The 26737-nt window shown below is 39.2% G+C and overlaps 1 protein-coding gene across 2 annotated transcripts in view; it reads left to right on the forward strand.

Moving 5' to 3' along the window:
* Positions 1-3368: 3368 nt before the first annotated feature.
* The window catches only part of LOC124775272 (RB-associated KRAB zinc finger protein-like), a 114065-nt gene continuing 90696 nt past the window's right edge, over positions 3369-26737 (forward strand). Inside the window, exon 1 of one of the 2 annotated variants that reach the window (XM_047250109.1) lies at positions 3369-3588. The gene's annotated coding sequence lies outside the window, so the exon portion shown is untranslated. The remainder of the gene's footprint in view (positions 3589-26737) is intronic. The other variant, XM_047250108.1, reaches the window with a different exon arrangement.

The raw sequence follows: 26737 nt of genomic DNA on the forward strand, positions 1-26737 counted from the left end.
GGAGTATGACATAATCATTAATATCGCACAATGAGTGCTTCTGGTATATGAGAGGTGCAATTTTTGGGATATGCTCATCAATCGATCTGTCACTGCTTTCTGGACATGTGGCAGCAGTGCAAGATATACATTTGCCAATCATCTAGAGGACTGCACAAATTTTTGGGAATGTTAATTTACTACCGACAGTACCTTCCAGGGCTGGCAAGTCAGCAGGACTACTTACCATGCTACTCCCAGGCAAGAATACAACCGGTAATTGGGAGGTACCTTGGGTTTTGGTGAACTTCATAAAGTCAAGTAATGTTTGGCACAAGCTGCATGACCAGCTCCCCTGGACATCAGTGCTCCACTGGTTGTCTCAGTGGACACAAGCCAAAATGCAATTGGCACAGCACTGCAACAGAATGTGGATGGTCAATGGCAACCACTTGCCTTTTACTTATATAACCTTACACTGCAGTAGAAGTAATGGACTGCCATCAATTGCGAGTTGCTTGTGATCTGCCTAGCCATTAAACATTTTTGTTCATATGTGGAAGACAATTTGTAGTTTTTACTGACCACAAACTTGACTCTTCCAATGCAAAATGGATCATGGCTCACCGCCGCAATATAGACAAGCGGACAATATAGCCCAATTTACAACTGATGTGTGTCACATTTCAGGTAGAAACAGGATTGTTACAGATTTCCTGTAGCAAAATTGCCTCAGCCTACAGGCAGTGGGGTGGGCTGTGGTGGCCAAGCATTAAGTGCTTCCTCCAAAGTGAAAACACAGACTTCCAGCAGTGACACATTTCTGTTCCATACTGTGCCAAGAGTATGAGGTGCAAAGCATCCCAGGGCAAGCAATGCCTGTACATTCCTGCAGAATTTAGGCACATAGTTTTTCAAGTATTGCATAACCTTGCTCATCCGGCCATGAACAAGGTTAGCGACAAGTAAGGTGGTGTGGTCAGGAATCTAGAAGGACTTCCAAGCTTGGGTGTGGCCCTGTCTCAATCACCAGTGCAGGTAAGTTGGCCGACACAACTTTGCACTGGCTGCACATTTTCCAATGCTGAAAAGAAGACTTTCCACATACACGTGGATACAGTAGGATCATTATCCTATTCTGATGGCCATGGCTACCTAGTTACTATCATGTATTGTTTTATGAGGTGACCCTGATGCTACTTCCATACCAGACAGCTCCACTGAGGCAGTTGCAGAGGTATTGCTGCTTATATGGTTTTTGAGCTTTGGCATTCCTAAGACCATTACAATTGACCAGTTTGAGTCAGACCAATTTAACACGCTTCTTCAACTATGCAGCTGCGACCACCGTCACACCACTAGCAAGTAACGGAAAGGTGGAGTGACTGCATCACACACTAAAGGCGTAACGGAAAGGTGGAGTGACTGCATCACACACTAAAGGCGGCGCTGATAAATTACTCATCAATGTGGGCAATGCCTTACTGCTGGTATTGTTAGGCTTGCGCACATCAGTAAAGGGGGATCGGCAACATTCACCAGTCCAACTGCCCTATGATGAGCAGTGATGAGCAGCCAAGTGTGCTAGGAGAACTCATTCTACCAGCACCATTTAAACCAACCACTCCAGAAACAGTGACAGTTTGCTAGGCAGTTCTGCTCCCAGATGAGACATGCATGCAGGCCCACCTGTCAGGCAGAGAGAGAGAAAGGTTTTCATCAATAAAGATCTGTTTACAGCATCACATAACTGGTTCCGAGACAATGCACCCACAGTTATGCCCACTGTGTACTGGTTGCTACAGGGTGCTGTTGAAAGAGAGAAATACTTTCAAGACTGACCAAAATAGCAGGCATGAAACAGTCTCCATAGTGCAACTAAAACCAGCCTACCATCATCCTGTCAGTTTTCCACTGACCTGTGCTGAGCCTACAATGGCAAGTGACACTGCAGCCTCCCAGATGACTCAAAAGGTCCATACTACTCCACCAACTGCTGCCATGAGACATCCCCAATTTAAAAATGTGAAGTTAATAGCTACCCTATTGTGCTTTTAAATTTTCAGTTGTGCTGTACTACTTATACGGCACCGTCTATTGCTGCAATGCCTTAATGACAATAAAATTATTGTTGTTTTTATATCAAAAACCCATAGAAACTTGAGAATAATTGGTCGGTAGGTTCCCAGGGCTTTCTATCATTATACAGGCTAACAAGAATATTTGAGAGAAAATGACAAAATTTTATGCATCCTTGCACTGATGGCTATAATGTTAAACAATTGCTATGAGCTTAAGTTGCTGTTATAAGATGTAAGCATATATATATATATATATATATATATATATATATATATATATATAATTTCCATTCTTAAAAATTTTGGGACATCTAGAAGTGCCTCTTCTTGTAACCTGTCCACTGCGGACACAGTTTTTCACATAACTAGGCTAATGAGCCTCTAAGCTACAGTGTTTTAAAAAGATGTAATTGAAAATATTGTCCCATCAGTTCCACTATTATTGCGGAACCCTATGTTCAATCAAAAAATGTACCTACACTGCTGAAAGAAATTGCCTTTTATTTACACATTCATCGCTTCTTGTGAAAAGGATTTTATTAAAATTGCACTATGTTGCGTGGGGGATTTATGACGAACTTTTGAAAGTTGTATCAGCAAGAGTGTACTAAAATATAATTTCAAGTTCTGGAACCTACTTCCACAGCAATACCGCTTTAAAAAGTCAACGACAATGAAACTTTTTTATTTTATTTTATTTTTTTTTTTTTTCCGCCGCGTTGGTATTCCTACGGATCAACTCCTTACACTATTAAACTCAAAAGTAGCAGTTCGCTAGTGACCAAATGTTGCGCGTCCTATCCCAAACAATTACTTTGCCAGTTGCCTGCAGTCACGAGATCCGCAAAATGGAATCACTTGTTTTGTCATTGCATTCCATGTACAATAAAAATTTGTGCTGTTGTCCAAACGGATCTATCCGACATAAGAAATTTTTCCGCAGTATTTCTGATGAAATATGAATACTCTCGAGTCTCATAAATTTACGCTTGAAATCTGCACAAGCCATTCACTAAGCCTCAAACAATTTTTTTCTAAGTTTTACATACGCTGAAACGCAATTCCCGGAGACCAGAAACGGTTGTCACATGTCCTATCGTCATTTTCTATTGCCAACTACTCCACGAAAAATTTTTGTCAATTGAATGTTTACGAAACAGATGTAAGTAAGCTCAGTGCATCTTCAAGCAGATTATCAGAACAGCACAGTTAGTTTCTCTGTGTGCTGTTAAAATCTATAAACTATTAACCTTCTCTCTTTGCTAAAAATAATACAATGGTTTGTCCGCTAGGAACATTTAATGTGATAATGTTCGCAATGCTGTTAATAGGAAAGCTGAGGCAAATGTGCGTTATGAAGTATAATGTGACACAAACCGAAAAAGTGACGCAATTTTTCGGGAAAATTGGTTCTCTTGTTTTAATTTCAGTAGTTCGAAGCGAATATATATAAGACTGAAGCTTTTTCAACCTACTTCTGTTGAAAAGCAATAACGGACTACAGCCGGAAATCAATTACCGCAAGAAGGTTCGTTATTAATAAGGAATTTGGCTACCACTACGATTTTCAGTGTGGAGTATAATAAGAATAAGAATGTTTCAGACGCGTCGTATAGGACGGTACAGAAATCTGAACACGATTACTACGAAAGCGGAACTTCTCGATAGTCTTCGCAAGAAACGTTGCTACTAATTTGAGAATGGATGTTCATTGCAAATATTTCTACTATTGTAATTTTTGATTATTTCGATGCTTATATTTTAAATGAATTAGCAACACCACAGTAATTATCAACGATGCGGCATCAAGCGACTGCAGCGGATAGAGTTACGATGAACATTACGGGGAGCTAGTACATACAGGCATTTCGCGTTCAATAGACTTTACCCCACAATAACGATGAATGTAATTAATTCGATCATATGATTTATACAAACGTTCCCTCCGTCTGCAAATTCTGAGGAGATATTTTACTTACTATTGTTATAGTAACAATTTCGCTAGTTGGGTGTCATAACCGTGTCAGCTCTATATACTTCCTCGTTTTCGTCTCGGGAATTGAATAATTATAGTCTATAAAAAATTTTATATGCATTGTTCAGGAGCTTAGCGAACACGAATAAACAAAACGTTGAACAGTACTCAGACACAAAAAGAATAATTTAAAGTGTACATTTTCCAGATATACATTTAGATGCGAAGATCCAACTGCACATACACCAAAGCAAAAGTTGAATAAACGTATAAAACCCTTGTTTTACCCATTCCAGCTGAAAATAAGTTTACCCTGTGACATATACCGATTTTAGATTTCAAGAAGCAAAACTGGAACTATGCCATAAATATTTAATGTCACAGAACGAAATGTGTAGCACAACTTTTAAGACACAAAATCATTACAGTATTTGAATTTCTTCACTTCGTCTCGTTTCATCTGAGGAAAACGAATTCCCTGAAAGGAAGAGCGCACGTATACTCCACCGCATTCGAGAACGTGGCCATTTATCATTCACTTGTTTATTTTTTGCGGAATGTTGTGCCACAGTTATCATCAAGCGCCGAAAATGAACCAATTTTATACCTCAAAGGGCTGTAGTTACTAATAGCTTTCGACAATGACGCCTACGAGGCATCCGACGTGGTGTTGTAGCACACATTACGCCTGTTGTTGCTACAGTGTAGAGGGATAGTAGGGAGTGTCTGTAGGAATGTGGAGGGGGAACTGCCCAATGAGATAAAGACATACATGACATGTGATGTTTAGAATAGTTCATTTTTAAAAGTCAGAAGCTGACTTTAGCCATATCTATCAATAGTGTTGATAGATTCAGGCACATGTGATATTGAAGTTCATTAAATAATGCTAAAAGGAGCAGTATTTTAATTAATAATAATAATGAAAATCTACTTGAGAGCAGCACATTCTGTTAATAATTTTCAGGATCATAACAGTGTTTGGATTTTCAAACAAACCAAAAAGTACTTGGGATGGGTAGCACATTACATTACTCAAACAGTTAACAAGTTCCATCTTTTCCCAGAATGGTTATTTAATGCTGTTGTGATTCAATACTGAACATTACTTTTTATGTGGTTAAGAGCTAGAAACTATTCCTAGACTAAAGTATATGGTAGAATAACAAACTTTTAACATTACCATATTTTCATACAAATTCCATTAGGCCTATATGGGTAGTGATTTTGATTTTGCAGTGTACCTGGGTGGCAGACAGGTCAAATAAGAATTTAAAGCTCTATCAGCATCATATTTGGAAATCTGATTTTCTGTATGTTCGCAATGTAGGCATACAATGGATTCATGAATAAAATTTGATTTTACAGCCAATTAAACAAAGAATGAAATAATGCTTATTAGGCTTAAATTACATATAAGTGAAGAGGACAGTTACATTTCATCTATGTACAAGTATGTTTTGTCCTTTTACTAACCACTGTATACTATAAAACCTGGTGGAAATGATTGAGACACTTTGCAGATAAAATAACAGATTTTTCCGAAGCTAAGACCAGGAGCAATTTTACAACAGTTGTTTGAAATGTACCATTAAATAAGTTTTAAACACCTTTTGAGGTGTTTTACCCTTGATGTTTGGTGTCCTTTTTATGTTGGGTAGTATTCAGTTTGCAAGCTAATAAGAAAATTTTTCTTTAAATGTTTATTTGACATTCCTTTTCTTTCTGACATTACTTCCCAATTTTTGATAAATATTGCAATGAATACAAAATGTTTGCTCAAGAACAGTGGTGGCAGGTTTGGCTTTATACATATTGGAGAAAGTATTCTAATGTGGTGTTTTGACCGCATAACACGTTGCAGATTTAGGCTGAAATATTATGTGACCAAAAATAAAGCATATTAGTATGAAGTGTAAGCTAGTGTATGTCACATGGGACCTATGAACTTATAAATCGAAAACACGTACTATTTCTTACTGCAGAAATGTGTGACCATCCACTGTATTTAATTACTAAACAAATAGCATGTTGTGTATGTTCCAGCTCGCTAACTGTGTGTAGTATGTGTAAATTTTATGTTTACAATAGTTATTCCTTGACACCTGCTGCACCTTATGGATTTAGAAAGTATCATTATTATTGTGATATGCACTGAAGTGCAGGGGCAAGCAACAGTGTACCTTGTGATGCTTTGTGCAGTAACATCATTCTGCTATGCCTGCCTGTAGTAAATGCATTGGGGTGTGTGTAGAACATTTAGCATTGATTTTCATGTTAGTTTATGTTTGGTGAGATTACCGAGCCAATGTAGTTTTCATTATGGGTGACATAAAACAGGTAAGACAAGTATTTCATTAAGAAGCTACAGTGATAGTTTTCTGAGCATATGAGTTCTGTTAGGCAAAGTTTTTTCTGTATTTGAGCAAACTTTTTCCTTGCACTTGAGATTTTGATAGGCTACCTGTTGTTATCCATCTCTTTGCTCTTGCAATTTTGCCTCTTATTACATATGTTCTGAGAGGAAAAACAATTTCAAAGTAATCACTGAAGATGCTAGCGAACCTCTCAAAATTTTTGTTGTTGTCATCTATTTGCAAAACTTGTTCCTACCTTTTTTGTGATAATAGAGCAGGAATGTTTGTGTATTGTGTGTATTGAATATTCTTGCAGGTACTGTTTTTTTATATATAGTTCTGGGTGAGCAGTAAGTAGTTTGAGAGAGTAATACCTTGAGCTTTGTGATCAAAAGACTTGTATTTTTACATTTTGCAGTACAACGTGTATCAACAAATATCTGAACCATGGCATTATCAGCAGTTTTGTGATTTTGTTGGAATTGTATGCAGTGTTGTAATTTGAAAGTATCTGTAAGGTTGAGCAATAGCTATTTTCTTTTGCTGATTGCAAGAAAATGAGTGTTGAAGTCTTCACACAGCATTACTGATTTCTTTTCTGGATGAAGCCTATTCGTACATATTCAGGCTTGAGTCAAAAATGGGTGCCAGCTCGAAGTCCCTTTCTGCATTGAGATATTGGAACTTAGTATTAATAGATTTATATTTTAACCCTTGTTTGATGAAAATTATGGCACCTCCATTTTTATAACTGTTTCTTCTAACTTGGTACCGGAAAGGAGACACTCTGGTCAATATTTAGCCAGTTTTCTGTACTGCCCAGAACAATAATAAATCAGAGTTCTATTTTTAACAAAATCTCTGCATCTGAAACTTTGTTTGTGATTTGTTGGATATTTTAATGGCAAACAGAAATACTTTTGTTGCTGTAATTTATTCGATTACGAGTACTGATTTTTCCATTAACATTAGAATTTCCTAAGGGCATTATTATTACATCACTAAACTCATTCTTGTTTGGTAGTATCATTTTGGCAGGGTGGTGATTCTTCTGGAAAACCTGGTATTCTCAGGGAATTACATTTTATCTGGCAAAATCAGGGAAATCTCAGAGAATTTAAAGAATTTTGTAATATCTCAGGGAATCCTGTGTTTTTAAACTAACATTGGAATTTAATTTTATTGAGTTTTTATTGAGTTTTATGTATAATTTTATTGAGTTTTTTTAAGATTTCAAAATACTTAAAATTTCAAAGTGTGTAGATTATTTGAGTATTTGCCCATATAAATTGTCAGTGTTTAAAAACTGCACTTAAGCTATAGCTGAGATATGCTCAAGCCCCCTTCCCACCCCACTCGTCATTAATTTCTTGGGAGCTTCTTATGACATTATCTTCCTGCCTGTATCTGGAATTCTCAGGATTTTTTTTTTCTTTTAAGTTTGAGCAGCCACCCTGTTTGGTGATGTTGCTTTCACAATTATTTTGATCAATTTTGAGACTTTTCTTTGACATCTCAAGCCTGAGTTTTTATCTTTTAAATTAGCTGATTGACCTTTTACAAATTGTGTGGGCCTTTTTGGGCCATTTCCCTGATGTGTCCATTGAAGTGCTTTTGTGTCTACAGTGTTTGCTTCTGATTTAGAGCTTAGCAAATTTGGTAGATCATTAGTACATTTCTGTTTACCCAGTCCATTCATGTGCAAGCTGTGAGTAGTGAAGAAGTCTCTTGTCAGAACAGCTAATATCTTACACACCGACATTATTGTCCTTCCTATAAAGATTGAACAACTTTGAATTAGCTATTCTCATCTCCACGCTTACAAACGACTTTTGAAGAATATTGTATGTTCTTGAGAAGCTTGTGGCTGTTGGTTTTGGGTTTTTTATCTGTTGCAGGTTTACTGCCAATTGAGTGAGCACGTTACATGATTAATTGCAGGAAATATCATTTGAACCAGAAATAACAACAACACTGTCATTTTTACAGAGTTCAGTGTTACACTTATTGAAGTCTTCTAAAAAGTTTTTAAAGTTGACATCACCTTTTCCAGTAGCAATACTCGTTAAGTCGATGTTATTCCAAAGAATAATCGAGGCACCTGTACTGTGGCTGCCACAGAATACTTGTGCTTCCCTTTTGACATTGCATCTTATGGAGGTGGTGTCCAGTCTTACAGAACTATTTCAGAAGTTGCTTTCTTTTTGTGATCTTTGTTATTGATATACACATGGTTTGTTTTGTCTTCATTGTTTGTTACTTTGCATATCATATTCCTGCTGCGAGAAGTGCAATAATTTACAGTCATAATATTTTTGACAGTTTCCGGCACAATAGCTTAACTGCAAGTCTCTTTTACTGTTCTCCTCTCCCAACTGTTGTTCTTATTCCAATTTTTAAGATTTACACTTTCAAGCTCACTTCCGCAATTGCCTGGAGCACAGAGATCAGCACTCATATTTATTGAACACAGTTTTGGTGTGTGCGGTATTTGTTTTGTACATTTACAATTACTCTCAACCCATATCTAGGGCATTGTGTGTTTTTAACCCTCATTCACTGAAAGATCCATTTTAATGCCATGAAAATGAAACTCCTTGTTGTACTGTTTGCATGATATTCCCATTTTACTGTTTTGGAGCATTTATTGCATCGCTTAGTAACAACAGTAGTGTTTTCATGAAATATAGTGGACAGTGTGCTGCTGTATACTTTCTATTTCACACTCTCATTTAATATATTAAGTTAACATTGTTTTCTGTTGTAGCAGCATCTCATATGTTGTTTCTAGACCTGTAATTCCATTTATTATCTTTGATATGATCTCCTCAGCACTATTTTTCCTTGGCTTTCATGCCTAGTTTCTGGATGCCTCATTTGTCACATACCTAGATTTTCTGCTTTGCGTTTTCAGCAACACAGCCATAGCTGAACAAAGTCTTGCATTTTCAAACAATGGGAAATCCAGGATGGAATTATGACAGTATTATGAAAAGGAGAGATTGCTATTCACCATATAGAGAATATATGTAGTGTAGTAGATATATAAAGTGTAGTATAGGACACATACACATCCATGCAAGTGTGTGAGTTGTGTTAGCTTGGATGTTTGTGTGTGTGTGTGTGTGTGTGTGTGTGTGTGTGTGTGTGTGTGTGTGTACGCAGTCTACTGCACTGCCGGCCAGGGCGCCGAGCGGTTCTAGGCTCTACAGTGTGGAACCGCTACGGTCGCAGGTTCGAATCCTGCCTCAGGCATGGATGTGTGTGATGTCCTTAGGTTAGTTAGGTTTAAGTAGTTCTAAGTTCTAGGAGACTGATGACCTCAGAAGTTAAGTCCCCCTAGTGCTCAGAGCCATTTGAACCAATCTACTGCACTTTAGAAGAAGGCCTTTTGGCTGAAAGCTGACATGTTTCGCAGTCTTTTTATTATGCATGACTATGGCTCAACATCCCCTCTATACAGTGAGTAGCAGTCTATCCATTTCATAATGAAATCTTGCATTTTATGCACATGATACCTATAGCAGCATGCTATTCACTTGGGCAGATGTTTGAGTCCAGTGCTTCTTGTGAGTTACCCTAAGATAACATGCTTGCAGCACGGATGACTTCACATACAAGTTTTCTTGTTCTTCTCATAATTATTTTGGCTACCTTTGATATAATATTACACAATTATTACACTGTATTAGAATATACAGGGTGAGTTGTGTAAGACGTAACACCACCTTTATTCCGGGGGCAATTGCACGTATTGGCATGTGGTTTTTGGCAAATCATAGCGGACTATGGGCACATACATTGGTACATGCACAATAATCACAACGTTTATGTTGACCGAGATAATGAGGCAAGTACATGTTTTTTAAATGGGATGCTATACTTTTTTACCATCATTCGAACGCTCTGGAAAAGACGTGTATAGTGATGTAACGCATGTTGCTATTGTGATTCAAACTTTGCTTAAAAGACGCTGAGAAATATTGTAGATTGAAGGTCGAGGTGTTCAGAAGCAGTTGCAGACTGTAAACACAGCTCATGCGACCCGGAAAACAGGCTGCGTCATACAACTAATAGGTCATGTGACGTTGAACCAGTAGGACATGGTTCTCCTATCCAGACGTAGTTGCTGCTGGAGCATTACGTCCAGATATGTACACAAATCAGGAGAAGTTAGACATGTTACTTCTGTATGGCAAATGTCGTAGGAATGCAGTCAAAACCGTATAGCGATACAGGGATATGTATCCTGATCATCGGTATCCTACTCGCCAGGCCATTGCAAGAATGATTACTACACTAGTGTGAACAGGCAGCTTTAACAGCAAACAAAGGAGGAAGAAGAAGACTGCGACCGACAGAGACCATGAAGAAAAAACATGTACTTGCCTCATTATCTCGGTCAATATAAATGTTGTGATTATTGTGCATGTACCAAAGTATGTGCCCCATAGTCGGCTATGATTCGCCAAATTCCGCTCGTTGATACGTGCAATCACCCCCTGCAATAGTAGGGGTGTTACGTCTTATGCGACTCGCCCTGTATATCAAATCTTTTACAGCTGAGACACTTTTCCATGGAATTATGGCTAAATTTTTAGACCTCACAGAAAAACAATTTACATGTACCATTCATCAAATAAAAATTTGTTGTTGGTCTAGCACCAATCTGTTGTCAAAATATGAAGGTCAAAAGTTATGTATCATGTAAGTTATTATGCTGCTGTGACGCTTGGAGGTATGTGAGACAGAATGGCTGCCCCGTAGGGTGAGATTAGGATATCTGGGCCAGTTTTTAGATTTTGATTTTTGGTACTTTTATATTTCACAATAAGTAAATGTTTAGCACACCACTGCTTTGTTGCATGTGATAAATGTTAAAAAAGTGTGAAGAGCCTAATCTAAATATTGATAAAATCACAGACCAAAATGTAACATAATTGCAAGTGGTGTGCTTAACTGGATTCAAGAGATTAACTGAACCATGCAGTGTGGTTAACTGAACCACTGTCATTAATAGGAATACGTTCAGAAATAAAATACACATCAAAATAGCCAATACTGCATCCAGTGGAGTACAGAATAATCAGATACGAGCTATGCATCATAGAATCACAATAGCCACAAAAGGTTAATAAATAGCTAATACAAACTAAAGTTATCCAAATCTCAATTAAAAGACAGCATATTTGCATACTGAGCTGTTCTTAATTGTAATGAATTGGGTAATTCCAATAAAACAGCAATTTCGTGTACAAAACTTCCTTCATGTGTTCATTGTTCCAGTTGTACATATGTAAAATGACAGGTGAGCTTCATCGTTTAAGATTTGCTAAACCATAGCATTAAAATCTCTGAAAGTTGTAGAATCTTTGCCATAGACTTGCACAATTGCAAAATTTCCTGATGAATACACTGCACTTTTTTCATCTGATGAAAAACTCACCATTGAAGATGAGTTATCACAGCTAACAAATCTTTCCGGCTCTTCAGCGTCTTCCAAGTCAAATACCTTCCTCTTTAAGTTTTTCTTCTTTTCATTCCTAGATGATTTTCCTACAGGCCTAACAGATTTTTTCATTTTCTTTTTCTCTTGCTTCTTCTTCAATACTGTTGTTGGTGAGAGTGTGTCAGAATCACTGATTTAGTTTTAGTTTGTTTTCTTTGTGGCAGTGGGGTTTTGGAATGAGGCCAAATATCTTCTGGAGATATTGCCTCATTTCTTTTGTCACTGACCTTGACATTTTCAGAAGCCTGAGGAATATTCAGATTTGTAGTTATGATATTGTTGGAAACATCAATAGTGGAAGTAGATAGCAATTCAGTTATTTGGTTTGATTCAGCTGGCAAATGTAGATTACTAAAATTAAAGTAGCTGATAGTCTTAAGGTCCAAAAATATTTGTGTTCAGTGGTTCAATACCACATACATTTCTGTTGGTGAAGATAAGGGGCAGTGCTCTGCCAACTAGTCCACTGACACTGTAGGTTACGGTTGATGCCTCTGTGCTTGCCATAAGGTAACAACATACTTATTATGGAATTTCTTGGAAAAAAAAGCAAAATGCCAAAATCAAGAGGATGAAGTTTATTACTTGCGTGAAGTGGCAGAGTAAGCAAAGTAATAATACTGTCTTATGCACATGATACTGCTGCTACTCTTGTGTTAACTTTGATTATTGTCCAGAATCATATGTGGGCCTTTCATGTTCGACAAAGTGCTGTAAAAATGATAAAAATAATTCACTGTTCATCCAACCTGTGACTATGGCTCCATCCCCAGAATGAAGTGGGACGCTGTGCAGCATGATATCTTTAAAGTGCACCTTAGCAAACGTAAGTGGTGTGGGTACAGCACTAATTATTGCAACCATTGTCACAAGTGAACCTCTTTCAGCAGATACCCAGTTGCTCTGCTGTCTGTTTGAAGACATACGTTTAGTGCCTTTGGCACAATGGTTGCTGTCTCATTCAGACTGTGTATGTCATGCAGTTCAGACTTGTATTTTTCTTTAAGGAAAACCAAATTTTCAAATAACACTCTTACATTTGTCTCTGTAAAGCTATTGACTGTTTGATATACCACCTATCAATAGGCTTTAATTTATCCTGCGTGGTTAGGTCTTAACACACTAACATCTCAAAAGAACTTGAATGCACCAAGATTTTGGTATCAATCCAAGTGGATGCTACACAAAGGAGGCTGAAAATATACATCCCCTAGTAACTTGTTAACTGTCTCAGTTAACAAGCCCTGAATACTCTTTCCAGTTATCTGACGACATACTCAGTATGGGGAGAAATCAGAACTACTGCGACTGCCAAAAATTGCCAGTTCCATGGAACCTATAGCTCTCTCAAGGAATAAACAGTATGTCACTATGACATAAATATTTTTAATTATTTAGGAATAAAGGAGACAACTTACTGAAAGGCAGAAGCACTGCATCGTCAATAGATACACAAACTAAAGGTACAGAGTTTTGTTAGCTTCATTCTACAAGCTTGTAGGAGAAACGCATGCACACACACACACACACACACACACACACACACATACACACACACACTTACTCTCACATGCACACGCCTTTTCAAGCTAGCAAAGCTCTGTACCTTTTGTTTATGTATGTATCGATGATGCAGCGCTTCTGCCTTTTTGTGAGTTGTTCCCTTTATTCTTAAATATCTTGTAATTCTCAGCCAGAACTTTCCATACCTTATTATGATGTAAATATTTCACTTACAGTAAAGAATGTTCCTTCTCAATGTAAAGTTTCAACCAAGCATGCACACTAATTAATTAAATGAGTAAAGTCAACTACCAACCACATCTCAAGAATTCAGTAAATCAGTGGCAATATTTTCTTATTATTTTCATACAGATATTGCACAGTAATTCCATGGCTATCAGTAATCAGTATAAATCCAATTCAAATTCCAATCAAGCAAGTCTGATGTGGCATCTACATGCTTTAGTAGGCATGTTTCAAGACAAAGCAACATAAGACTGTCTTATGACAATATCATTTTCATTTATGAGCGGGCACACAGCTGTATTATCGCCTCACTGACATACAGCTTGATGCCAACAACCAGTTACTGTTGTTCCACTGGTCGCATCAGTGACAGTGTAGCTTGAACTATTACAGTTCTCTGGAACAGTTTTAATCCATTTAATAAACAGAAAATCCTCCATGAATGTAGAATTTTGACTTCTCAGCAGTCATGTTGTTAAAGCCTGGGAACCAGAGCGCATACTCAGATATTAAAAATAGGTCAGGGCGGTCAATATAAGCAACCCATCACCATCCTTACTTGTCTGATCCGATGCACGTTATCAAAGTGTGTGTGTGTGTGTGTGAGTTTTTCTTTCTTCTTTTCCTTTTCTTTATATATATATATATATATAAAAATAGAAGGAAACATTCCACGTGGGAAAAAATATATCTAAAAAACAAAGATGATGTGACTTACCAAACGAAAGCATTGGCACGTCGATAGACACACAAACAAACACAAACATACACACAAAATTCTAGCTTTCGCAAGCAACGGTTGCCTCGTCAGGAAAGAGGGAAGGAGAGGGAAAGACGAAAGAATTTGGGTTTTAAGGGAGAGGGTAAGGAGTCATTCCAATACCGGGAGCGGAAAGACTTACCTTAGGGGGAAAAAGGACGGGTATACACTCGCACACACACACTTATCCATCCACACATATACAGACACAAGCAGCCATATACAGAGGCAAAGAGTTTGGGCAGAGATGTCAGTCGAGGCGGAAGTGCAGAGGCAAAGATGTTATTGAATGACAGGTGAGGTATGAGTGGCGGCAACTTGAAATTAGCGGAGATTGAGGCCTGGTGGATAACGGGAAGAGAGGATATATTGAAGAGCAAGTTCCCATCTCCGGAGTTCGGATAGGTTGGTGTTAGTGGGAAGTATCCAGATAGCCCGGACGGTGTAACACTGTGCCAAGATGTGCTGGCCGTGCACCAAGGCATGTTTAGCCACAGGGTGATCCTCATTACCAACAAACGCTGTCTGCCTGTGTCCATTCATGCGACAGCTGGTCATTCCCACATAGAATGCGTCACAGTGTAGGCAGGTCAGTTGGTAGATCACGTGGGTGCTTTCACACGTGGCTCTGCCTTTGATTCGTGTACACCTTCCGGGTTACAGGACTGGAGTAGGTGGTGGTGGGAGGGTGCATGGGACAGGTTTTACATCAGGGGCAGCTACAAGGGTAGGAGCCAGAGGGTAGGAAAGGTGGTTTGGGGATTTCATAGGCATGAACTAAGAGGTTACGAAGGTTAGGTGGACGGCGGAAAGACACTCTTGGTGGAGTGGGGAGGATTTCATGAAGGATGGATCTCATTTCCGGGCAGGATTTGAGGAAGTCGTATCCCTGCTGGAGAGCCACATTCAGAGTCTGATCCAGTCCCGGAAAGTATTCTGTCACAAGTGGGGCACTTTTGTGGTTCTTCTGTGGGAGGTTCTGGGTTTTAGAGGATGAGGAAGTGGCTCTGGTTATTTGCTTCTGTACCAGGTTGGGAGGGTAGTTGCGGGATGCGAAAGCTGTTGTCAGGTTGTTGGTGTAATGGTTCAGGGATTCCGGACTGGAGCAGATTCATTTGCCACGAAGACCTAGGCTGTAGGGAAGGGACCGTTTGATGTGGAATGGGTGGCAGCTGTCATAATGGAGTTACTGTTGCTTGTTGGTGGGTTTGATGTGGACGGACGTGTGAAGCTGGCCATTGGACAGGTGGAGGTCAACATCAAGGAAAGTGGCGTGGGATTTGGAGTAGGACCAGGTGAATCTGATGGAACCAAAGGAGTTGAGGTTGGAGAGGAAATTCTGGAGTTCTTCTTCACTGTGAGTCCAGATCATGAAGATGTCATCAATAAATCTGTACCAAACTTTGGGTTGGCAGGCCTGGGTAACCAAGAAGGCTCCCCTAAGCGACCCATGAATAGGTTGGCATACGAAGGACCATCCTGGTACCCATTGCTGTTCCCTTTAATTGTTGGTATGTCTGGTCTTCAAAAGTGAAGAAGTTGTGGGTCAGGATGAAGCTGGCTAAGGTAATGAGGAAAGAGGTTTTAGGTAGGGTGGCAGGTGATCGGTGTGAAAGGAAGTGCTCCATCGCAGCGAGGCCCTGGACATGCGGGATATTTGTGTATAAGGAAGTGGCATCAATGGTTACAAGGATGGTTTCCGGGGGTAACGGATTGGATAAGGATTCCAGGCGTATTTTTTTTGAATGCTCTGAGAGCCCTTCCAGTGCTGCTAGTATAGCGCCCTTCTTAATCTATCTTTTTAATCAGCCAATGATACAAGTTGTATTTCCTACAGATGGAAAAAATGCAGTAGTAATATCTATTCACAAAATTTTAGCTAAGCAAGTGATCTCTAATTATAACGCCACCTCACTTCTTGTCATGTTTTTAAAAAAGTTTTTGGGGATTAGTTTATACAAACTTCTCAGTTTTGGCCTCACAAACCCAGATCTGGTAGAAATAATTAATAACAAATATACTCTTTGTATTTTTGTGTCCATGTCAAGGCCTTCAGTTGTGTGTTTCATTTCTTCAAGTAAAATTAAAACATTAGGGCTTTAATGACTTGACCCTCATAAAGATGGCATCATATCTTAACATAAAACAGATGATCATATTAACAAATAATTCCACAGGAATGTAGCTAGATTCAGAGTAGGTCAACATTAAGTACAATGTTCTGAAAGACTTGGATTTTGTCCATTCTTGTTCTTGGGTTAGATGAATGATTATCAGAGTTGTTGTAGCACTCTAAAACTGTCATGTCTGATGAGGATACAAGTGTACTGATTTAGGGTCCAAACATATGAATACCAGACACAGCCAAGAGAATTGAGGGAGATGAGTCCAACTGGTTCACTGCAAACTACTTAACTAATAATCTCAAAAAATAAAAAATAAACCCTCACATTACGCAGTTCGAAACAAACAAAATGGCTTATGGATGTCAGAAGACAAGATCAATAATAATGTGCTAAATGTAACCTAATATGTGAAATTTTTAGCCTCCAGCAGTGTAACTTTTGTAAAAGCAACCTAATCACACAAACAATGGCGTTTATTCACAAGAAATATCTGTACAAGATGCAAACCATCTCAAGTCAGTAGTTTTTGGCAAAGTCCAGTCCAGTCCAAGCCATACCAGAGTTCTATATATTACTAGAGTATTTCGACTGGGGTCCACCAGAACAAATCCATAGCCAATATGATAACACTTGCAGCATGTGCTCCACTGCTATGATTATAACTGCTTAGCCTGACATACATACTGCAGTCACTTACAGTCGGCCCCCCAAACAGTGACCGTTAGGGAAGAAGATGCAGGCAGATGTGATCCAGAGAAGCCGCCACTGGGGATGACAGATGGTCAATGTCAGTGGGTGTTGTTGCAAAAGCTAAGGTTGGATGAGAGATGTTTGAGTCACCACAGACCAGAGGGTCTGCTGGTGGTAGACAAGATGGCTGTCGACCAGGGTTGTGGAGACAACTTTGGCTTTGATGGTGCTGTAGAAGTCCTTGGGCAGAGGCTGCAGTATACAAACTGGGTTCATGGCAGGTGGAGATAACCCCATGGATCCAGGTTGGGTGTTGACCAAACTGATGAGCCTACACCGGGCTGCCCAAGTGGAAGGGAGAGGCCTTGGCAGCAACATGCATAACTGGTGGATGCAGCGTATCCATGAAGGCAGCCATGAAGTCGCTCCACTGGGCTGGGGTCTCCCATTGAGGTGGCCCTTTAAGTTGGTAGAAAACTGCAGTGGGCATTAGATGCAGTGTTAAATATTTCTTTGTAGGGCTGAGTTTTGAAGGTGCAAATAAATAATTCCACAGAGCTGTTGAAGGATGGGTGAAAAGATGCAGTGCAATGTGTTGAAACCCATTACATGAACAACACTGTTCGAAGTCATAGGAGATAAATGCCATCCCATTATCAGAAACCAAGGTGTGTGAGCTGCTTTCAGGGGCAAAGACTTTTTCTAAGGCTATGATGGTAGTGGCAGCAGTGACATGAGACACATTAGGGAAGTGACAAAAGGAATCAGTCATGACCAAGCTAATGGAGCCCAAAAGCAGGCCAACAAAACCTAAGAGGACACACACCCACAGTTCCACAGTGTTGAGCCAGGAAGAGGACTGGTGCAGCTTGAGCGCCAGGCCTGACAAGCAGAATATTTTCAGACCAGTTCAGTGGTGTCAGAGTCAGTATTTGGCAGAAACAAGTTGTTGCTTCAATGGGCAGTGTGTATGAGCTTTAGAACATTCAGCTGAAGAGGAGGAGGCATTTGGACGGAACAGTAGTCCTTCTCTGAGACGCTCAACAGAGCTTATTGATGTAGATGTAGCTGTTAGTGCTATGGCCAAAAGGGAAAAAATTTGGGCCCGAGTGTGTCCAGCCATCCATATTGTACAAAGCGAACAAGATGGCTTAATATCGGGTTCTCACAGGGGGTGGCTGCATGCATTGTCGCGTGATGTTAACAGAAAGGTGGAAACATTTGAATTCAAATTTGAATTTAGCATGAACTACACCAAATCATGTTGATTGAAAGTTGGATCAGGTGTCATGGGGAACTGGAAGAACATGTCAATGTAACATTGCTCTCGATAGTATGCAGAAAATTGGAAGTTAGTCAAGTAAAGTGCCCAGTGCTGGAGGCAATGGGCAGTACCATCTGGTTCAGTGTTTCGTGGGGCTAAAGATGGTGAGCAGTGAGTGACAATCAGTGTCAAGTTGAAATTCCTGTCATAAAGGAAAAATTTAAGTTGTTGAACTGCAGATAAGATCTTAGAATTGTATGTGGTAGGGCAGAAACAGAGTAGAGGTGTTTGTCTTTAAAACACTTCTTTCAGTGCCAAAATTCTAATCTGACTGGAATAATATGTTTATTTATCGAAAAGTGTTCTTGCAAGAAAGAAATCATCCTAGGCAACTCAAGTTCTGCCAGATTCAATATTGGCTCTAGTGTTTGTATTAGTACAATTCAAAATTTCCTGATGAGAACATGGCCTTCTTTTATCTTCCTGCATCGAAAGTTTGACAAACCAAAAAATGCAATTGCAACTGTCAGTAATAAGTGCCCACTCTTCACTTTATTCATTAGTTGCTGGAAAGGCTCTAAACACGGGTGGCTTGGGAGATGTTCCTGTTACTTGCACTGCCTGTAATGGTAGCTATCATTAGCTCCTGATAACCCTGGATAGTTTTTTAAGATGCCACCAGGAACAGTTCAAGCCATGTAAAGTTCATATTCCCAAGCAAAGTCCAGTCCAAGCCCCATCAGAGTTCTGTATATTAAAATTAGAGTCCATCAGAACAACACCATAGCCAATATGATACCACTTGTGGCTCACACTCCACTCCGAGCATCATAACTGCTTAGGTTGATTTATATGCTCGAGTCTGGTGTGATTCCTTCAGAGGGCTTGCCTGAGGATCAGCACTATCTGAGTAGTGACACCACAGCAGTCATTTTTTCTGTGCTAACACTGGTTGGTGCCACTGAAATAACAAGCTGAGGTGGCACCAGCATGTGGATAAGTTAATCAGAAAGTTAATTTCTATGTGCTTTGCACTTACAAATATTTCTTTCTGTGTTGATGTGCCAGTGGGACTGCTAGTGTACTTCATATACTTCCACTCATACTTTCCTGTGGCATCCAATGCAGCCAACATCAAGAAAGTATTTATTCTACATTAGCATGCAGTAACAACGTCATGTAAAGTTGGCAACTGTACACCTTGCAGAAGCCTATTCAGTGACTTTGGTACTCTTAAACTCCTGTGCCAGTAGATGCGCTACCTATGTTATTCATAGTTAATAATAAGAATGCATTTATCATGAACTGTGAAATTCACAATGCTAGATGTAAAAAAATGTGTAGACTATATGTTCCTGTGTAGGATTCCGGATCGAGTTTAAGATTCTGGTGCAAAAGTCTTTAACAGATTGTTGATAGACATCCAGTAGGAAACTGGAAATCCCAAGATATTCAAAAACAAAGTAAAAGAGTATCTTCTTAGATACATCTATAATTTATCAGATTATTTGGATTTGAGAATGGAAATCCCAGTTAACGATAATGTTCATCTTAAATATGTTTAAACTTTTCCAATATTTAGACAGTGGTCTCCAACGGCAGTAAAGTTACATTTATGCTTAGTAAGAAGTAATTCAAGAAGAAGAGCAATTACTTTTTTCAAATAGGTTTTGCAAAAATTTAGAAGATATTTTTATAATTATCAGTGTGAGGAGATAAGCACTAGTTGCAATTTGTTTCAGTATACTTTTCAGAATTAACTAGCAGTCACTGCTTCTACCAATTAATGTGTAATTTCACCAGTTCCAGAATGCTAAAGCCTCAATTTCACATTGGTTTTATGGAACACAATTTGTGAATTGTGACAGAATTCTGCTTGGAGAGACATGTGGATAAGAAGTTACGTACATTGTCCCTTATCTCAGGGTATGTTGGAATGCAGTTGATGCTCTGGCAAAGAATGTGGCTGCATCTTTTTAAGACATTGATGATACTTGTTATTCAGACAAGTACTGGTTGGTGATTTCAGTGTTAATTAGTTTTTTGATGTAATGTGAGTACATGGCACAAAAAAATTTAATTCTGTGCTGTCTGGACAGGATGCTATCTATTGTTCAGACAAGATTATAAGTGTATTTAGTTACACCTATTTCCCTTTGCAGGTGCTGCACCCACAAGTGCTAATGGGATTTCATTAGCAACAGTTGAATATCCACTAATGAATAAAGGTCTTCACTAGATTTTTGCATGCATAACAATCATTGGTTATAAGAATCCATGTTGTTTCTGGATGTTTTCTGATGTCATGCACTCATCTTCCATTAGGTCTGCATTTCATTCTTGCAGTCCAGTAAAGAACCTCCTTAGTCTGTGTATATTGCATTTGCCTGACTATATGCCAGTCCCATCTGCAGATCATGTACATGGAAGTCACAATTATGTTCTTCACCACAGTATGTTTCCTGATCCATTTGTTTGTTTTCCTGTTTCTCCTAATAAGTCTCAGTAGGCATGTCCGTTGGTTTTCTGCTGATGAAGAGCAGTACTCGATTTCATTTTTAGTTCCAGTTGATGCTTGCCAGGTCCATTTTCTATTTGTTTTGTGCTGGAAGGATGCAGTAAGGACAAATATGTTGTTTTCAGCAAATTGTACTACAATATGACCTTCATCATTTCAGTTATATTGTAAGTTTCCCACTGTCGAATCATTGTTCAGTTATTGCCGTACTTTCACGTTAAAATCCCCCTTACCACCTTGCTGTGGGTTTTGGTGCCATCATCCAGTTTCTGTAACATTCTGTAGAGGTCTTCTACACCCTTATTGGAATGTGAGCCTCTGGACGGATGGACTTGAATTATTTCCATGGAATATCTATTATTATTTTTGAAATGAGCACTCTACACTGATCAGCCAGAACATCATAACCACCTACATAATAGCCGGTATGTCCACCTGTGGTATGGATAACAGCAGTGGTGTGTCATGGCATGGAAGCAGTGAGGCTTTGGTAGGTTGCTGGAGGGAGTTGGCACCATGTCTGCACACACAAGTCACCTAATTTTCGCGAAGTCCGAGGAGGGGGCCAAGGAGCTCTTAACACCACATTCAGTCACATCCCAGATGTGGTAGATTGGGTTTAGATATGGCAAGTTGGGGGGCCAGCACATCAGTGGGAACTCATCACTGTGTTCCTTGAACCACTCTATCACACTCCTGGCCTTGTGACATTGCACATTATCTCGTTGAAAAATGACACTGCTGTTGGGAAACATGATCGTCATGAAAGGATGTACGTGATCTGCAAGCGGTCTACAATACTCCTTGGCCATCATGGTGCCTTGCACGAGCTCCACTGGACCCATCGATGCCCACATAAATGTTCCCCAGAGTGTAACAGAGCTGCCACCAGCTTGTTTCTGTCACACAGTACAGGTGTCAAGGAGCTATTCCTCTGGAAGATGATGGGTTTGCATCCTCCCATCGGCACATAAAGAAGGTATTGGGATTCATCAGATCATGCAGTGCTCTGCCATCATGCCAAAGTCCAGTTCCAATTGTCACATGCCCATTTCAGTCATAGTTGGCGATGTTGTGGTGTTAACATTGGCACAAGCAAGGGTTATCGGCTGTGGAGGCCCATTGTTAGGAGTGTTCGGCGCACACTGTGTGTTCAGACACACTTGTACTGTGACCAGCATTTAAGCCTGAAATTAGTTCCACCACAGTTCGCCACCTGTCCTGTTTTACCAGTCTGCCCAATCTATGATGTCTGGCCTCTGTAATGAGGTGTGTCCGCCTAACGCCATGATATCTAGACATGGTTTCACCTTGGTTTTGCCATGTGTTGAAGACACTATCTGCAGCATTCCTCAATTATTCGACAAGTCGTGCAGTTTCCAGAATGCTTGTGCCGAGCCTCTGAGCCGTCACAAGCTCTCCTTAGACAACTCAAATAGTTTGTGCACCTTTCTGATTTTACACAGGTAGCTCGCTCACTGATACTACACGCACTGTACATGTGTCTGGCTAGCAATCATTCCTCACCAGGTGATGCTGCTATTGCCTGGATGGGCTTATATCAATAGTAGGTTGGTGGTGATATTATTCTGGCTGGTCAGTGTATTCTGTCTGAAGATCCCTAATATTATTTTTATTACTCTTTGTTTGTAATAATGCCTACATTTTAGTTTCCTCTCTGCTTTGTTTCTTTAAGTAAACGTATGTCCTGATTTTAATCCTGTTTGGTCTTCATTGTTTTCACCATACTTTTGATAACCTTATGATATCTCATTTGGCTTTATGTAACTCTTTTCCCACTTCATGAAACAATCTTCATAATGTCCTGCAATTTATTATCACACACAGTAGATGCTGTTAGGTTTTAAGGTCCATTTTTATTGTCTATTAAGGCACAGAACCACAGGAACTATCACATACCTGTAGTACCTCCAGTAACATTACCCATGGTGCACAAGTCTGCCAGGTCTTGAAGACATCTGTACAGTGTGAAACCTTAGCAGAGCTGTGCTCACAGCAGTCTTGGTCTAGGCTTGAGTGCTTCTATATCTTAGAGCACAAAACCAGCATTATCATGGTGAGAATATCTGGATTGGATAGTGAGATCTACCCTGGTTGATTTCCTTGACTCCTATCCACTTCTTAGCAGAATCACATTTTGTAGTCAGTGTTGTATGTGAAGGACCTTTTTCCTGTGGAATGAGGTACAGTTGACAAAATGGAGACATTCTTGATTGTTGACATTCTGATATAAAAAAAATATTTTTGGGTAAATGTTAGAGTTGAAGAACAGCATTTAGGAAGGTTGCTCATTGGGTCGAGGATGATTAGGAAAAGAGGATTTTGAAGTAAGTATCAGTACTGTGTTGAAAAGGACAAAGTCTGCCGTTGTTATCTGTCCAGAGTGTGATGCCATCAATGAATCTGGATCACACAAAGTGCTTAAGATGTTGGATGAATTGGAAGATGTACTCTAGAAGGCACGTAAACAGTTTATCAGTGGAAAGTGTCTTGCCATGATTTTGTTTTTATATGTTTGACCTTCAAAGGAGAAAATATAAGAGTCTGTATCAGGGGTGTAACTAGACTGGGCAATGCCCCAGGGCCCTGAAGGGCAAGGATCCCTATGTGTCATTAGGAAATAAAGAAAAAATTAAGGAAAACCTAAATGGAAGCAAAAGTGAAAAATGGAAAATACAACATGCATCGATTATATTCAGAAATGCCCTAACATGTATCAGAACTAGTCTTTTGAATGCAAGCTAAATGGATTTTGGCCTGTTCAGACTGTACCAAAAGCTCACAGACAACAGACACGCAAATGATGGGCGATTGATTCGTCCAGTTTACTAGGGTCTAGATCTGAGCAAATTCTGTGGCTACACCAGTGTTGCAGCATCCATCATGAGTGATGCACATAGTTCTTATGTTGTGTATGCCACTATTTAAATATGGTTCTTAAAGAAACTTTACAGGCTAATCAAGGAACAACACATTTCTTGAAACAATTGAGAGCATCTACAGTTTTTTTGGTCACAGAGTGCTATAGCCATCTGGTCAGTAGGTGCAAGGTAAAGCTAGAGCTACAGAACCTAGCACACTGGCCTTGGAGGTATGCACTATCAATCCACTTAAAAGAAAGATTCGTTGATATTTGTAAGGTTCTGCCAAACATAATTCTTGTGAGTAACAAATATAATGAATGAAGTGCAGCAATGTGCCTTAAAATGATAATTAAATTCTAGAGCTTTGTTACTCTCATAGTAATTCAATGCAGTGTCTTCTGCTTCATGGTCTTCTTCAGTGTCTCCACCAAGTTGGCAAGTTATTTCGAATTTGAAATTGTTAGTAGTAGTGGTTGGTCGGATGCCGTTCCTGATGCCAGTAAGTCAGTGGAAAGTATGGCAACAGAAAAAAAGGCAGTGTGGTATCTAAGCCATTGCAGTCAGAGAATATGGATGTTGGAGCAGCCTGTGATGTATGGATGTTGCAGGTGTTATGACCTTTAAAAACATCACTCAGAGATAGCTAGCATAAAAAGATTATTTGACAGAGTGCTTGTTTAAGCTCTGAACATTTTGAAAGATGGTGAACTGAGTGTGAATTCTCTTAATAAATGGACTGAAGCAGTAAAGAAGCACTTCAACAAGTTTATGAGGATGAAAGACTGACAGTAATAAACTAGTTTTCAAGTGACAAATTTTTACTCAATGACTAACATAATGTATTCACAGTTAAATGCATAGTTCCAAGGAATGAGGCTGTTAACAAATGCATACAGAGCAATACAACCTTTGTTCACATGTACCACCCCTGACAAAGATTTTAAAAATAAATTGCTAAGTTGGTGATGTTAATTAGTAAAACATAGCTCACTAGTATTGAGTTCCCTGATGTACGCAAAGCTGTGTGTAGTATCTAATAGTATCTGTCACCGTAGCAAAATCTGAACATATTTCCCAAAACAAAATTTTCACTCTGCAAGAGGGTGTGCACTAATGTGAAACATCCTCACAAGTTAAGACTGTGTGTGGGACTGAGACTTGAAGGTAGAAGATGAGGTAGTGGCTGTCAGGATAGGTCATGAGTCGTGCTTGGGTAGCTCAGTAGGTAATGCATGTACCCAAAAAAAGGCAAAGGTCCCCAGCTTGAGTGTCAATCCAGCACAGTTTTAATCTGCCTGGAAGTTTCATTTTTGTCCCAGGCTAAAAGCAATAAGAAAGTACTTGTTATACAGTGAGCCAGAAATGGTTATCTAGTTTGACAGTACCATCAATAAGAAAATGAAAAGGTATAGAATATTGATATTTCATTGTCAGTTTATGTTTTGACTTAGATATTCATACTAACATAGTTCTTTCAAATTAACTTTTTATTTCTGTTAGGTTTCATTATACTGTATTAGATCTTATTTTACTTTTTGTTCTATTTTTCTGAGTTTTAATTAATTTTCAGTCTTTTTAGTTGAAATGTAAGAAGGTTGCCTCACTAGTTACATGCAGATTTTCACAAAAAAGTTTTTTTTTTTTTAATTTTCTGTTGAATTTTTTGTTGGGTAATGTTAGTATTTATCATGTGTAACGTATATGGATGAATACTTGTTTCAAGTATGGACATATAAGAAAAAAAGTTATGATCATTTTCATTTTTCTAAAGTAAATAAAACTGACTATGGAAAAAGTTTTTCTTGCTTATTTTACTTTTTGATTCAATTGGGAGGAGAAGTATTGGGGGAAAGTGAGACAGCTGGCTGTGAGGTATGAGTTGTTGATGAAGTCTTGATGTGTTGGGAAAGAGGGAGATGGCAGGCATGCAGGAGGGAGAGGGACTCTGCTTTTGGTATTTCTGCCCATGACTGTAGTGACACTCCTTGTCTGAATTTTAGGAAGGAGGTGGTGTGTTTGCTTCCAGGGGCACACTGGGAAAGCTAATGTTCCACGGCAGCAAAGCTAGTGGAATTTTAGCACACTGGGACATACCAAGCAAGGGGCCTCATGGCAAGAGGGAAGGAAATGGAGAAAGTGATTAGCTTTTGACTATAGGAAGCAAAACTGATTGGTGATGCCTGTAAGCCAGGACATATGATCCTTCTATAGGAAAATTGTAACTAGCCACAGTGAGCTGACCAGCAGGGAGCCAGTGAAGTTGCATTTGTGGAGCTTTCAGGACAAACTCAAGGTTGATGAAAAAGATATCTATTAGTGTTTGATTTTGGCTGAGTGTCAACTGTAGGGATGAAGGGTGGCAGGTAGAGATGAGATGGGAGGGGTGACCCCAAGAAATATATATATTAAAAGGAATTAGGTAAAGGAAAGCAGGTTTTTGGAAATTCTAGCATGGTTAAGCCTAGGTTCAGCATGAAGGTGAGTGTTCTTGGACTGAGACTTTTGCCGAGGTTAGGTTCTTAGAATATTGGTTGAATAGAGTGATAGGATTTAGAGAGAGCATTTGGCGGTAATACGTTACGGAACATGAAAGTATGCTCTGGAGATGTGAAGTAAGGAGTAGGTTATATAAGGCAGGGTTTGGGACATGCAAGTTGCCTCTATTTATGATCTCCTTTCAGTCTGCTCTGTACTCCATCAGAATTCTTCCAATGAACTAAGTCATTCCCTTGTTCTTCCTATGACTGATTTTTTGTGGTTCTCCATTTCTTATCTTTTTTTTCAGTGTTATATTGAGTTATTTAATTGCTGTGACTGGCCACTACTGTAATACACAAAAGCCAT

The sequence above is a fragment of the Schistocerca piceifrons genome, chromosome 2 (assembly GCF_021461385.2).
Source record: "Schistocerca piceifrons isolate TAMUIC-IGC-003096 chromosome 2, iqSchPice1.1, whole genome shotgun sequence".
NCBI classification, from domain to species: Eukaryota; Metazoa; Arthropoda; class Insecta; order Orthoptera; family Acrididae; genus Schistocerca; species Schistocerca piceifrons.